Source organism: Homalodisca vitripennis, chromosome 4 (assembly GCF_021130785.1).
Source record: "Homalodisca vitripennis isolate AUS2020 chromosome 4, UT_GWSS_2.1, whole genome shotgun sequence".
In the NCBI taxonomy this organism is placed as follows: domain Eukaryota; kingdom Metazoa; phylum Arthropoda; class Insecta; order Hemiptera; family Cicadellidae; genus Homalodisca; species Homalodisca vitripennis.
Genome location: NC_060210.1, coordinates 134,548,947 through 134,566,360, shown reverse-complemented (window position 1 = coordinate 134,566,360; position 17,414 = coordinate 134,548,947). Strand labels below are relative to the sequence as shown.

The window sequence follows — 17,414 nt, the reverse complement described above, 5'->3', positions numbered from 1 at the left end:
TCATTTTTTATTTATATATTTCAAAAGAACTTCAAAAACATTTATTGAAATTTTAAACGCCTTACTCATAACACACGCTTGGTTTATTGTGATTATCCATATTTCTTCTACCTTTAAGTTTAATTTATGTATAATAACTCTGGTCAAATATATTATAAAATAAGATGTTTTTCGTAACAAACTCAAAAGCACAAACACTTGATCGAATTTGATCTAAGTTATAAACTAGAATGTGTGAAATACTTAGCCTAGGCCTTGGCTATGTGTATTGAAACTTTGATCACATACTAAAATTTAAAAGTTTTCAGAATCTATACATTGTGGAACAAGCAGGACTCTTCGTACTCGGTGAAAGTCTTTAAAAGTTTTCCACTCCCAAGAGAGGATTGTGTTACTTGTACAATTTACTAGAAACTTCCGACCGATCGTCAGATTGAGGGAATCCCATGATAGTTATGATTACGGAGGTTGGAGGGGGAGGAGACCAATTTCCACTTTATGGCTTTGGTAGCCTGTAATGACGGAATAATGGGAACATGAATGAGTGGCTAGCAGAGGATGTGTTGTGGTGGCGGAACGGGGGGGGGAGTGCAGAAGGAGAAAAAGTCAGAGAAATCACCGGTGATAGCAAATGCGTCATACAACAGGTTTTGGCTGCGGTCAGAATCTTTTTATGCACCTCACCTGGTAGACCTCTATAAATATAACAGGAGTTTTAGTTATTAAATGTTAATGGTCTGTACGTTTTATTGCTGATTATATAATTTGTACAGTGTAAGCAGGTAATTCTTTATTGTGAGTCGTTAAACGTTTCAACAATAACGTAAATTGAATCGGCTCAATCCTGAATTTTTATGCTGAGTTGATATTGAACTTTTAACATTGTATTTTGAACTCTCAGCTTTTCTTGAAATAGCCGTGTGGGTCCACACTATAGTACATACGATTCTCTCTGGCTGAAAAAGTTGTGTGTTAATATACAAGTACACTTCTTTATTATATAGCTATAAAGTTAATGCAGATCTGATAGTTATCCACATAAAATACTGTCTCAACATAGGATTCAAAATATATACGGATGAGAGCCAAAGGAAGAATATAAATAACACTAATAAAGATAATTAATCTCATTATTAGATGACAATGAGGAAATTCACCTAAAAACACCACTACTTATTTATTCAAAAATTAATAGTGCACAATACAGACTTGAATTTAGGATTCATAAATATTATCAACATTATATTTTACTAAAGCAAATCTTACAACTAGGACGATATTTGTAGAGTAAAAAGGATCATTAGATTTGGGTGTTAAACAAAATAAATATTTTTCTGAATCGAAATAACTAACTTTAAAAGGCTTATGAATTTTTTAAGCAAAATTATATGAAAACCATCGTTTACTGTTAATCTATTTTTGTATGGAGTAGTCATATTGAGATCTAAATTGACTCGAAGTTACCATTTAAGTACTTGATAAATATTGTTTTAAAATTATTTGGATGGTTTTTTTTAAAATAAGTCTAATTATACAGGGGTAATAAATGTCGTTTGTACAGTTTCTATAGTTGTATGCCTCAATATTTATACGTTTTTAGGTATCACAAGAGTGTATACCAGAGTAAAGTAAAATTTTGTTTATGAAGAGGTCGGTCCCCTTTTCAAGCAGTACCCTGCTCGTCCTCATAGGCCACTGACCTGTACGACTTATTAAAACTTTAGTTATGTAACATTTAATTTTTTTAATTAAGAGATAGCTTAGTAAAGGTGTTATATATCTGAATACTTAAGGCAGAACCACATACACAAATAATAAGTCGTTACCTTAATAATAAGTTCAACTTTTTGCCCTCCAGATAAGGTTATGGCTATAAGGATGTGCATTGATAAATACAATAATTAACACTGGCCCAAAAGCGTATATCAAATATGAAATCTTACCCAACAGTTTCTCTCATAATTGCACTTGAAAGACACGTAATTCCTCACGTGGTTTTAGCGGTGGTATTTAATAATTGTGGAAGCTAATTAATGAATGGTCATTAATTAACCACACGGAAATATAATATAAAGAATCAGAGTATAGCCTCTCGCTGGTATGACTGTGTTGGTTTTAGCTCCATAATAACGTAGGTAAACCTCAACAAGGTATTCCCTATACACCTATAGCACCTTTAAGTTAAGCCGTACAGTTGTAGTGTACTTAATCCGCATCTAAAAGTTTTAGTATTTTTCATGATTTTATTGGTTTAAAAAAGTTAAACTTCTTTGTACTTTCTGAATTAAACACTCACAAACTATAGGGTTTTAAATAAAACCTAAAAAGTTTGGGTGCCTATGAACTATATTTTAATGGTGAGACTATTCCCATAATTCTATGTCCAAACCTAAGCGCGAAAATGGTATAAGGTTTAACATTGTTCTTATGGAGAAAAATTCAAGATCATTTTAATACTTTCTCAAATATTATGATCTACCAAAACTCCAACACTGTCGGTCAAATAACCGCAATAAACATTAAAATGTCTTAAAAATTTTAAATCCTCGTACTTTGTTGTTAAGGTAATAATCGGTAGCTATACATTTTCACCATTTTTTTTTCGACGGGATTCTCAAATATTAGATACTGCTCGCAGCAATAAAATAGAAATTTTTAATTTTCCCCCGTTCTGAAGAGTGAATAGAGTAAATCCAATCCGCTGTTCCTTTTAGTATCGTCTCTTCAGAGGTCAAAAGACACATCGTCTTATACATATCTGTATTACCTGATTAGTTGTTAAACACCGAGTACTACTCTACATTCGTATCAAAATTACCATTTTCTACTCTTGTACTTAATACAAGTCTTTACGCTGCGGCTCCCTAAGAAAATTTTGCAGTGAAACAAACCTTGAGTTGTACTCATATCAACAGTGTTATACTATTACGCTATGTTTGGTCGTAGGATTATGGAAGTTATCCAATTGTAAGGACTGAATCCCATAAGCACTAAACCCCTTGGGATTCTATGCTTGTACTAGAAATATATTCTAGTACAGTGTATATTTCCCAAATATTGAAACTATGAAATAAATAATTTAAATCTCTGAATAACTAATAACTATTTGGAAACATTAAATGGTGTTTGGATGTTCGTGTCTTAAGGATTTGATTGGACCATTTTATAATCATGTTTAAGAAAATCGTTTCTGAATTTGAAGATTATAATTATTACGGTATTTTTTTATGACTTAAACATGGTCATTTTTAAGAAGAAGTACATAAAAGGATAAATGTGGCTTTCATTTCAAAAGTACCATTCTTTTAAGTTGTATTTTATGTACAGATTTCAGTACACTCGTATAAAAAGTTTAATATTCATATAGTTATCGGTTGACTTTGATCGTAATTTCAAAGAGGGAAAGTGACTATTAATCCTTACCTCTCGTCATGTAGGGATTAAACATATTTTGTCTTTCTCGTGGTCAGATAATATATATTGAATGAATTTGTATATACAATTGAAACGACATCTGCATTTTAATGGTGTACTCTTTAATATTTCAATTAATTAACTAGTATTTCCGTTATTAAATTTATACATACATTCAAAACAGTTAGTTTCATATTATACTTAATGGAATCAGATATTTTGTTGTGATTATTAAGTAAAGAGCAGATCAGACCTTTTTAGTTTTTCATTGTAGTACAATTTTATTCAGTTTCAAATCATTATCTATGGTAGGTAATGCAATCATTGCTTTCTTATTTCTATCATCTAAATACAACAGACTTCAATTTAACATGTCATCGTAGAGTAAATTAACGGAATACTAGGCAAGGTCGAAGTTATGTAAGGTTGGGCACTTGTTACCATGTTGTGACATGTGTTTGGCGTGTCAAGTGTAACAAGGGTCCAATCAGCTGGTACATGTGCGTGTGGGCGTTAAAACACAAGTAGCTCAACATTACACTAGGCTGTTTGCGTTCTCTTGAGAGCTAAGAGGAAACCAGGAATTGAGCTCTCTCCTCTGATACAGAAAGAATATCTTAGTTCTGAATGTAATTTACCTTGAGGTGGCTAGCTCACACGGTTGTGTTGTTCTCAGGTGCCTGATTAGTCATAGTTACTTCATTCATGACTGGTTTCCAAGGTTATCTATTTTGCTCGATCTTGTAATAAACCAATCAGCAGCGTTCTGCGTTGTACAGTAGCAACACTCAACGTTTTTATAGCAACTGGCTGAGCGTAAGCGAATTCACTCGAGAAACAGGAAAAAATATTATTTCTGTCTGTTTATCCAACTTTCCACACGATATCTTGAGATCGAACTAACCTATCAGCTTGGAATTTTGCATAAAGCTTTGTTCGATGATGGTGCATGTCATTCCTTAGAATATGGCTGAGCGGTAGTGAATACGTTACATTGGTCTTAAGGTTATCGAGAAAATAGTAGAATAAATAAATTTGAAAACAGTCTAAGGGAATCATACAACATTTTGACAAATGATATAGTAAAAGATGTAGCTTAATAAAAATGAGCAATTGACATCATTTTGCTTGGAATTTCAAAGATCTGTTACGCCTTCCTTGTATAGACCTTAGGATAAGCTTATAAGGACTATGATAGAAATATTTCATGGGTGAATACCATGTACAAGTTTCATATACTTATCCTGTTTCCCAAAAATATTTTAAAATAGCTTAAGTTTATGCCAAACGACGCAATTAACACAAAGCAAGTAAATATGGCGTGATGTTATGAACTATCATTTGAATTTATTGTGAAAATTCTAATAATCGAGAAGGATATTTAGTTAGCTGTCAGTCTGTTAGAAATGAAAGTGTTATGGTTTGATCCTTCACATATTGTAGCTTCAATAAATTCCGTACTCATATGAGTACACCTGGAGTAGAGCAACAAATTGTCACAAGTTTTGATGTTTCAAAGTAATTTTCAGTCTGTAGTATTTTATGTAGAATACCTTAATATATGTAAATACATATGGATGTTTGTTTACGTATCTACGATTCTTCATACGAATACACCTGTGTTAAATTTAATTTAAATTCTCCAACTAGTAAAAACTCCATAGTATGTAAAACAAAACGAGAAAACAATAAAACCCTCCTTCCTCAGAGAGCATTTAAGCTCATGTTAGTAAAATTTGCTATAATGTTTTTTAACGACACAGATAAGATTGTTTGCCTACAGCAATAACTACTGTGAACTCAGCTCATATTGTTCTACGCACGCCAGTTATATATATATATATATATATATATATATATATATATATATAAAATATTCATATATTAATCTAAAAAGTTATATTAATTTCTTACTAAGGTGTTGCCATTTCTATATATATATATATAAATAAATTCAATACAGTGATTAATACACTGCACAACAATGCAATCCAAGTTTGGACTTGTATCCCTTGAAAATCCAAAGTTCGACTTGGATGGTCCCTCAGCGTAAGCATTGTTTCACTCCGACGCCCTGAGCTCGGGTTCTTCTTGTGTAGTCGTCGACATTCCAGCGTTAGAAGAGACATTGCTCCATTATACCTAAACGGCTTTCATTGTCCCAAAACACATAGTAGTGTTGTAGTTTTCTCCATACTTGCTCTTTCTCCAGAAGTGATTACTGTTTCACTATGGAGCGTCAATGTAAGTCGTAAAAATGAACACTCGGTCACGTTTTTGTAGTTTACTCGTCATATTTTTACTGCCATGGCTGCCAACCTGATTCTTTTGCGCTGAAACGAAAGTTTTCTAACTTTCATACGGTCTATACTAGTCCTGAAGGTAGGACACAAAGTATTTATATTTCATACTAAACTTGGGCTTCACGGCAGTTCGCAAAGCCGCTATTAACTGTTACATAGCGTTCTTGAACTAAAGTAACTTATTTTAACTATTTGTAACACATTCCGAATGTATAATTACGATTCCTGTTCCCATTCCTATGATTACCTATTCCCGAAATTCAATAGCTTCAGACCAAAGGACACAAAACGACCACGGTACTTACGGTTCTTATGCTAACTAGATGCAGTATTTAACAAATGGTAAGGGATGGGGAAATCATTCAGTTTTGTAAAATAAGTAACAACGGTCATTGTTGTTAATTAGTCATTACGATCAGATCATTGGTTATCTTTCCGAACCCCATATCAGACTATAGCTCTTGGTGTTTAGGGTAAATGAATGGTAATGAACTATCCTTTCAAAGGATTGAAGGACCATGCTACCTCGTAACAACACTGCATAAATAATCCTCCTTAGTTCTAAACGTTACTTATTTAAAATAGGGTATTAACCACTAAAACAATGCTGAAAATGGGAACAAACTTTAAAAATCAATTAAACATTTTTTTATTTTCTATTGATGGATGCAATTTTTTTTATTTGAAATTAAAAACAATAAAATAGTATAAGAGAGTACTTTATCGTTTCAAAATTCAAAATGTATTCACTTTCCGATAAAACTAACAATACTTTAATTTCGTATTAATTATTTCTTTAAAATGAGACATTATCCGTAATACTAGGATAACAAATAAAAACGGAAAAGTGTATTTTAATGTTGTTCTTATGGAGAAAACTCAAGGTCATTTTACTATAGTTGGCTCTTTAACACCACAAATTAGAAGTTTGCAACAACCAAGACACGGCTGGTTGTGGTAGTTGCGGGAGAGGGGGGCAAAAAAACGGGGAAATTCCCCCGGTGAACGGGATACTGTATGAGTAACCCGACGGGGGTAGAGTGACGTAGGTCGCGGAGCGGCTGGCGGCGGCGTCAGCGCTAGATAGTGCGTTATCAGACGTCGAGAGGGGTTATAGCTCGCACAAACCTTCAGCCACATCAGTCGTGCTTTGACAGCGTAGCGGCCGGGACACTTACACACATCTACTGGTGAGTGCTAGTACTACCCTTACATACAGTGCACAACAGTTGCAACATTCGTATTAGCAATAATATGCCACATCCAAGTAGTACATACAAAACTGTAAATATATAAGAAATATTGCTATTTATTACAGGCTTATCTAAAATTCCAATATAAAGAATTGTTTGCAAATATTTTATAGTTGACTATTACAGTTTAAATTTGAATATACACAACCAAGCAGGTTATATTTTGTAACAAAAAGTTATTTTTTCAATTTATTATTGAATAATTTCCTCGATAACCAATGTGATCCGTATATTGTGAAAATTTAATTCAAAATTCACACTTTTTAATTCTGATTGTAGAAGATATTATTGACTTTTGTAAAAATGGGTACTGGCAATATATAATAAAATATTCACTTAACTTTAACATTAATTACAATAAAATAATTGCAATAATTATAAATATACATAGATATTTACTTTAGTTATCTGAAATGTTTGAAACATTTTAAGTAATTTACCTATTTACAACTAAAACAACAGGTTTCAAAAACCTTTTGAACGACCAAAAATCATAAACTATAATTCTAGAAACTAATTTAAATTTGTCACATTTCAATTAATTTCAAAGGTCATTGTGTTAATGTTTAATAAAATCATCTAAATTTAAAGAATTTTAACTCAACACTGTAACTTAATGACTAAATAAATTATCACTCCTTCGTATAGATGTAACAATAAAATAACTTTTCTACCTCTTTTACAATTTAAATTACAATATGATTTTCAGCATCTCTTTTACTTTGAATGGTTATCAAAGTCATTATTATCACTAGCTATAGTTTGTGAATTACATTTTGAACAAGAATATTAAGTTTAATACTAGTTTACTTGTAAATTCCTAACATGTCTGCCTGTTATATAGTCAACCATATCCGAAACAATTATAGAGTAATTCAAAATCACTTCAATCAAGCCAAGAATTATGCTGTGCGAGATAATTAATTAATTTATTTTTTATAATTCTTTTCTTATGGAAACGTCAGCCAAACTCACAATTACTTTTACTTATCGAGCTCCATTTTTTTTCGATTAAGTAAACATTACTTTTATTTTTGAAATTTAAGGTAAAGAAGTATTATAAAACTTTATATAAGACAATGTAAAACATATAACTGGATTAAATCGAGATTTTTATTTATTTTTTAGTTGATAGTGTAAAATAATGTTTTTTCATTGGTTGTGACATCATTCCACATTATGAAATCATAATATATCTCAAGATCCTTATGAAATAATCTACAAAATTATCCGCCATATTAGGGTATTGTCGTTGTTTACAAATTTATTTATTCTGATATTTTACCGTTGCCATCATGGTTACCCATAATACCAAGTACAAATATTCGCTAACGCTCATGTAGAATGAAGCTTCATGTACAATTATAAGTCGGTAAGTTTTTTTAATATCGTGCGGATAGAAAACTTTTCCAGCCCCACAAGTTTTTTCTTTGAAATGTAATTTGTTTAAATTATTAAAATGGACAATGAAAAATTGTTTGGAAAAAGTACTAATAAGGTATTTATGTGACTGCTTTTGTTGAGGCCATTGTTATAACAATTACTATAACAAAAAAGTAACATCCATAACTGTTACAAAGCAACACAAGAAGTTTTAAATCTTTACTTAGCATAAAAAACTCTATTTTCGTTGGTTGGTCCACTCTGGATTTTAGTTATTCATTTATTCCACATAACGAGTAATAAACAATATAAGCCAAAGATAAAATATGATCAGAAAAACGCGTAGGAAACCGCAGCTTGGAGTCAGACACAGATGGTATCAAGCTGAATGGATTTGCATAATTAATTATCTGAATTTGCACACTCACGTACTAGGCCACTCTGCTAGTGCAAAACCCACGATCAGTGTAGCAAGAACAAGATGACTACGTTTCATTAACTATTTAGTTGTTTGATTTAGGTATCTTTTGTTCACATTTCGGTTATTGGTTGCTGAGAGAGCTTACAATCCAGATAAAATATGAAGGTGCTTAATCATGTAGTGTGATAACATATATAACGTTTACAATCGTAACACATGATTCTGCTGACTACATTTTTGATCACTGTCGGAGCAAAAAGAGGGGAATATAGGGGTTCAAACCCCCTACCTGCTAAGTCTCAAGTAGGGGGCCCAAAGCATATTAAAGAGCTTTGGGAAGAAACAGCTAAACTATGATATTTCAGCTAATTTGTTCTAAATCGTTGTCTATATTTACAAAGTCTAAGAGCCGTCGTCCACTTTTTAGACTTATAACCATTTAAATATTCTTGCCATTGATAAAACTTTTACAACTTAAAGCTTCTTTCTGTAAGGTGGAAGAATTGCGAAGGAAACATGATTTTCCCGGACATTGTACTCTACGATTTTTAACTTGAAGTTCTCAATTGACACTCACCAACAGAATTTTTGAATTTATCCCCTCCATTATAACATCACGTACCTGTATCATTATCCAAAACAGTCATAGCGATAACAGTGTCACATCCTTTGTTTATTGTTAGAAGATCCTTCTTTATAAATATTGGTTCTTCACTTGTTATCTGTTTTTGTGTTATAAAGAGGCGTTAACAGATGAGCAGATTAACTAAGAGCCTTACGGCCAGATCGGAATCAGATAAACTCGCTTGTTAAGGTCTGTGATTACAATAATACAGGTGGCCTTGGGCCCGTCCGCATGTCTGTCTGTCTGTCTTCTGCCTGGGATTGCACGCCTCGGTTCCCCAGGGCCCGTCATGAGTGAGCTGCCTGGCACCATGCCTCCCGGCAGCAGTGTTGGCAACTACCAATCAAGTACTTGTCAAGAATAAAAACGTGTTTTATCTCCGATTATTGCAACCCAGAAGATAATTGCTGTGGTTAGGGAATTGGAGCTGGTTGGAATTCGTACAATACTTATGTTTGCAGACTGCCAATATTTTCAAACTAAAAGAACTTTTGACAAAATATGAGGTCGGTCTACATATTGATATGATAATGGATACACGATGTCGCGGTGTAAGCCACACACCTCCGCTGCTGGCGCCAGAAGATATGACTACCGTGGCAGAGACTCTTGACCGTGTATTCTGGGACAGATTTGACTAGGTGCCATCTCTTACCACAATACTAGTATCATATGTTCAGATGTTTCACCCAATAAAACTGTCACCTTTACTAACAAGCGGAGTACGAACTTGACAAGTCTGAATTGGCTCAAGGTAACTTGTGGATATCTTAAACTTACTGGAGGTGGAAGCTGTAAGACTCTTTAAAATTGTGGAATTTCTTTTAATACCTTTCTTACATTAAAAATATTCTATTTTTGTATTAATTACAAAATTAATCGTTCCATCAAATTAAAACATATTGTAATAACACATTTAGAAAAATGTAACACTACATATATCCCTGCGGTTCATTGAAGAGTTACATCTTCATAACCTTGGAATGACCAAATTACAATACGATAAAATTACAGATTAAATCGAAATATTTTAATTGTTATCTGAAACATACGTGACGCATACTGGTATGCTTAAGGAATATTTCGCAATGAATTAAATAATAAAAGCAAAATATATCTGTAATTATTCTTTTATAGTGCAGTATTAATATAATTTTATGAGTATAATTACCAAAACTATGGTTTTTAACTACGTTTGTACCAAGAAGCAGGTAACAAACGGTATGAACATAGGAAATTTTGTAAAAATTAACGACGCACCATAAAGATTTATGGACCAAACACAGGATTGGTGTAATAATAACTACCAGTGAACAAACCACTTTCATAATGAGATGTTGTTACATAAAAAATGTAGTCCAAGCAGATCATGACTGATCAGCAGATCATGTCATTCTTTTCCAATTCTGCAGTTGCAAACAAGTAGGTCAAGTTCTGCAGAAGCGGTCACCTATTAGTGTTAGAAAGTCCTTGAGTCATCTTGTGATTGGTTGTCTTAGCGGTGTAATAAAAGAAACGTCGTAAGTGGTTTTATTTGAATACGACCGGTCGTTTCTTATTAATGAATAGAAAGCCTCACCTGGACAGCCAAGCCGCTTACGTTGCTTTTATGGTAAGGAGTACATACAAAAACCTGCAATTTTTCTAATTCACTTTGTAAATAGCAACTGGAAACCATTATTAACACTTTCAAATCTAGAAACTTCAACCACAACCACTTTCACTAATGTGAGATTGAATGCACTGAGGTGCACTTCGGTCTATAATGAGCACTCGATAATTCAAATGGCTTATATATTCACAAGAGGTAATCTTGCACGTTTTACAGCAAAACTTACTTGTAAGATAGCTCTTTGCTCACCACATTAATAGTACTTTAGAGCTGTACACTAGAAAAATAGTTAATACACATTCATTTAGTGACACTAGTTACAATACAATACATTTCAAGTAGCTTAGGTGACAAGTTAATGATGTATTTAGGTCAATTGTGTTTTGATGCAGATCTAAGTGTTTGATAACCTTTCGTTACTGAATAATGTTTATATTTGTGCACAAGAATAACAAAAACTGATCAATCACAATATATATATATATATATATATATATATATATATATATATACTGCACTAAAAATATATAAATTTAGTGACTAAAAAACATTTTGTATAGTTTGAAATTTCGTGATTGACATGGAGATTCATTTCATGCATAAAATTCTAAAAGAGGATCTATCTGACATATACGCTTAGACAATTATTACTACTGTAACTGATTCCAAGTGAGAAAAATTCGTTAAGAACATTTTACAAGAAGGTAGGCAAACTTAATTAAGTCTAGATGTATTTGATCGTATCTCGTTCAACTGTTCCAATTCAATCAAATTCCAATAAAAAATTAGTAAATGTAAATTATATAAATTTGTCGATTTTTAATACTTGAAATTTTGTAATAGAGCAAATTGAATTTAACAATGTGCAGTAAATAAAACGAATTCATTCAAACAACAGAGGAAATCGTTTTTTCTGTTAGAATCTTTGCAAAAAATGGATATATTACAACAAATCATGCTCTTTTTGGATTATTGTATTGTAAAATCAAATCATCCTAATTTGTTGCTGTAATTGAAAAATGTCAAAATAACAAAGAGGATAAAGAATGTCATTAGTGAACTCACTCATGGATGACGATCTGAGTCACTCCCACTACCAGCTGTTATCAGCGGTTCTATTTGATAACGGCAATATCTGTGTGATATAGAGATGAGGACAGGTATACTGTGACTGACAGTGTCTTGTGTCAAAAATCTCTGCGTCACACTCTAGTGCTACCTCGACATCGTGCTCTCAAGTGGGGTAAGAAATCATTTTAGTGGTTACATTCTATCAGTGTCTCTAATTAGTTGCTCTCTAAATCTACATAACTGAATATAATGTATTACTAACATGTGACGTTCTATTCATTACAAGAATCTGCTTAATCATTAGTTCCGAGGAAGCAACTGATTACTTTTACGTTCTAAATTGGTCACTGTAGATAGATTGTTTTATTTTTCACCCATAGTTATTTACTGCAACATTTACTTTTAGTGGTTCTAAGAGTTGGTGGCAGCTGTAAAAAATAGAATGTTTCAAGTGAATGAATAGCCACATTTCACAGTTTCGAACGTAGGTAAAGTTCTCTAATTTGTGATTCTCCTATCTTGGGGCCAATAAATATTTTGGACAAAACATAAGCATAATATAAATTTTTATTTAAGAATAAAACAATAAAGCGGTGCATGCTGGGACCCAAAGAACGTAACGAAGTCTTACCAACCAAGGTAAAAAATTGTACATTTTGTTCACAAATTTGTTTATTCAGGAAATGTTTTCCTTCACAACGTTAAAATTGTATTTTGCCATGATATCTGGACCCCACTACAAGTCTTCCTTGAACCAAGAGGAAGCTATATACGAAGTTTCAAGTCTCTAGTACCTTTATATGAAGAGTTATTGCTGAACGGACAGAAATACAGGCGGACAGATAACACACAATTTTAAAATTGCTTTAATACTAACTACTTTAGAAATAATTAATACTAACTGCTGTAGAAATGGATTGAAAACCAACGAAAATTATCATTATCATTATTAGTTTATTAGAAGAAACCGTTGAATCAAAACACAACTGACAATATTAGAAGGCTAAGGTTTGGATCTTGTCGAAGGTCGTGGATGGCATTTCCCCGCAGCAAGTTCAACTTAAGTCGGTACCGGAGACAGTAACAAATCGGCAAGTTTATGGGAGACTGGTGGTTCCTATCGACGAATCACTCCCCCCCCCTCCACCTCACGCTACCACATTGATCTTGTCGAGATCAGCTGTTAGCTGAGGGTCGCATATGATTCCATAACGCATCAAAACAATCACTTGGCAATGCCAATGGACTCATGATGCAACTTAGCGTCCAGAATGAGTATATAGCAACTAAAGAAGATTAATTTGTTATACGATGTTTAATCGTCGCCGTAGCGTAGGCGTCATTTTTACCCAGATGTCATGGGTTCGATTCTCGAGAGACCGATAAAAATTTGCAGATGAGTCTGGACCGTTTCCCTTAAATACGTTAAGGAGGTACAGTTGATAACAATGGCACCGGTTTATAAACTTGTACCTCCTTAAACTAAATCGTAGACACTAATCCATCTCGGATGTGACACAGACAACAGCTTCCACTTCACATCGATTTTAGCCATACTTGTCCAACAAAAATAGCTTATCTTTTACAAAAAATGTCTAGCTTATGATATTTTTGCACCTTTAAAGTAGAACTGTTGTATGTTTATGCAGTAAATCACGCCCTCCGAATATGTTAACAAGACTTTACTGTTTTATATCACCTTATCCTTTTTGTATTAAACTCGTCCGTGTAATTTGAAAATGTCAGTAATTTCAGGTTTCCATACCTACAATTAATACGATTTTCCAATGTTTTGCCACATTGTATCTAATAATACTATGCAAGGACTTCCAACAAATGCAACAAAAATATCTAAAGAAGTATTAAGTAACTGAGTTCTAAATGAAAGGATTAATTTCTCGTTGAACACAAAATTAGAGTTCAATCTGCTTTGAGCATCTATCCATTCTCCCGTTCTTATCTCATGTTAATTCAACACAATGATGAATTCACTACTGCGTAATTCAATGAATTGTATACATAAATTTAGTCGTGACTGTAAGAGTAGTCGTCGCTACTTACATTTCCTTAAACCCCTTGTATGGTGTAGCAAAGGAGCTTTATAAAGACTTCCGCACAGATGCTGCTTCATTTCTATTTCGAAATATGCTTACAATGGCTCATTATTTAAATCAGTTAGTTTTTGTGCGCATTTATGGAAAACTGGTTAATTTAAAACTGTCATTAAATTATCCTAAAAGGTTAACTCAGTGATTCAATGTCATGAATGTCTAGCCTGGCACTATTATCATAATATTTTAGGCTATATTTAAATGATTAGTCTGGTCAAATGACATGCCCTAATTAGTATTCGAAGTCAGGTCTCCGGGATTGTAACCAGGGATTACAAATTCGTCCAAATTTAAACAACTTTAAAATTCAATGAGATATTAATATAGTTTGTTATGGATTTGTTATACGTTGTTTAAATTTTAGTCTGCTTTCTGGACAATACGTATAAGTTACGAAAGACCGTGCAGGTGATGTCATAGAGATGTTCACAACAACAAAGGCTGATGATCATTTCACGCTCTCACGCACCGAATCACGCACGTACACACGCACGCACGCGCGTGGGAGTAATGACTGCACACGTCATGCACTATAGTAAATAAACCGGACATCAAATCTACATTACACTCGCTGAATAAAATATTGGAGAGTTCGGAAATGTACGTTTTTTGTTGGTGGTTTTGCAGCATTAAATTCATGCCTTTCAAAATGTTGTCACGATACAATAAACGAAAGTTAGTTTTCGTAATATATTTAAAATACAATATGTATTTAGGCCAACAAGATTTTATTAATCCGTCCAATTGCCCGAATACGTAAAAAATTTTTAATTGTATACTTGTTTTATTTTTTCAGAAGTAAATAATCAATAAATATATATATATATATATATATATATATATATATATATATATATATATATATATTTCGATAATTAAAAATAATATAGTATTTAATGTTGAAAAATGCAATACTCAAATAGTAAGATAAGAAAAATTAGACTACGTAATGCGCAGTCTGTTACTTCAAATACGATACAGCAATACTCAATGACACAGCTAACCCTACTCTCTCTGGTTATATTTCAATGGTCGTTTACTGAATCAACTTGCTACCGTAACCTTTTTCAAACAGACAAACTCGTGATGTAATCTCAAAGTTTTCTTGTGTTGCCATCTTATCTTGTTACACAAGACAAACATACATACTGTTGCATAGTGCTTCTAGAACCAGAGTAGTTAATATATTCACAGTTACAGAAAAAGAAAATTGTGTTGTTATTGTGTATGCAAAAACCAAAAGTTACACCGCAAAGTAGAAGAAGTGGGACCTAGTTGTAAAGATAACCGAATGAAACAAATCATCGGAGATTTATTCACGGCGATAATGCTTGGCAAGGCCAAAAACTTCTGAGAATAACAACACCGCAATTTGTGCCGAATAACAGTCTAAATTTCTGGAACCACAAAATGGGAAATACATGTATTTATAAACTCATAAATTACCTTTTTAATTAATTTATTTTACTTCTTTCCACGATATTCATTTAAACCTTTAAATTGGAATTTTGGTACCACTTTTGTTGTAATTATATTATGCCTTTTATTTATGTTCGAATTGCAATGCAAAATATGAAGAGTTACACGCAGGATAAATTGTAAACGTTTAGAAGGACTACACAATAATTTTTATAATCACTAAGTGACTGAAAATGTTAATGCAAATTACGTATAAGATTTATTCATACAATATCTTTAAATGTCGATGATTACATACAACCATGTTTTATTTGCCAAAATGGCTATGAAGGTCAAACCAGTCCTACTGATTCATTACGTAACCACGCAGAGTTAGGTCATTTAAGGATATTCCTTAGAGTTGAGATCACTGACTGTTGTAAACGATGACAGCAAAGCTCACCTCTAATAGTTTGGTATGTGTGGGACATTAGGAGAACAATGCATGCTTCATGCTGCACAGCATGCAGGTGATCTTAGCTTGACTCATTGTGAGAGGAAAATGATCCACCACGACAATCCCGAGCAATGCCTCTTCCTGGTGACAGAGTTGTGTTTACCATTTGAGACCAAATTGAACAGTTTTATTGGAATTTAAGGTTAAAAAAAATTGATTCACAAAAATATCTTGAGTTGGAGTAAGTTTTCTTCAATATAATATATAAAAAGTATATTTTAAACCTTGTAATATAAATGCACGTAGTTTATCATTACTTCACATCGTGTTCAAATGAAATATGCTTGCTAAAATGTTTAGCATGAAATACAATCAATAAAGCCATGTTGAATCATTGTGATATGCAAACAACACACATTGTTTAGTAATTAATTTAACAAGCTAATTCTACATTAAAATTCCATCAACAGATGTTAATCCCCTAGTTTTAAATAATATCATTATTATTACAAAGAAATAAAAGTACAATTATCATTTGGATAAATATTTTATAGGTCTGTAAATGGTATATCGCTTAAAGCACAAGTGAATTTTGAAGAGATCCCAGATAATCGTTAAAAATTTTGTCTCAATTGTTTTAAGTATATAATACGTAGTGATATTTGTAGCTTTTAAAGGATATTGAACTGCGAGTACTGTTTAAAAAAAATCAAATATTACAGCACTCATGCGGATGAGTATTTTTCATATTTTTGTTATAAAGTGTAAAACGTAATAAGGATAACCTTAAAAGTATTTTTCTCACTTGGAATCATTTAAAGTAGTAATAATTATTTAAGCGTATATGTTAGATAATCTCTGTTTAGTATTTTATGCATGAAATGAATCTACATGAAAATCACAAAATTGAAAGCTATACTAAATGCTACATATTTTCAGTACAGGATATATTGATTGCTATTGATCAGGTTTTGTTAATCTTGTGCACAAATATAAACACTATTCAGTAATGAAAGGTTATCAAACACTTAGACCTGCATCAAAACACAATTGACCTAAATACATCATTAACTTGTCACCTAAGCTACTTGAAATGTAGTTGTACAACAATAGACAATTCGTGCCTAGATAATTGTGTCTACCAGGTTTAATAGTGGCTGTTATCTGTTGTATGAGCCACTCGTTTTCTGAGCCAACAACTTTACTCCCTACTACACGAATTACTACGTAGTAGTACAGTAGTACAACAGTGTAGTACAGTAGCAATGTATTGTATATTCTGTGTATCAGCAGTTCAGTAGTTTGACTTTGTACGTGTATTATGTTTTATACAACGCTGACCTATATGAGTTTGTTTCTCAGAACC

The 17,414-nt window shown here is 32.6% G+C and overlaps 1 protein-coding gene across 1 annotated transcript in view; it reads left to right on the top strand.

Annotated features, from left to right (window-relative positions):
- Positions 1–6,751: 6,751 nt before the first annotated feature.
- Positions 6,752–17,414, top strand: part of LOC124360213 (aquaporin AQPAe.a) — a 34,733-nt gene continuing 24,070 nt past the window's right edge. Inside the window, exon 1 of the mRNA XM_046813625.1 lies at positions 6,752–6,907. The gene's annotated coding sequence lies outside the window, so the exon portion shown is untranslated. The remainder of the gene's footprint in view (positions 6,908–17,414) is intronic.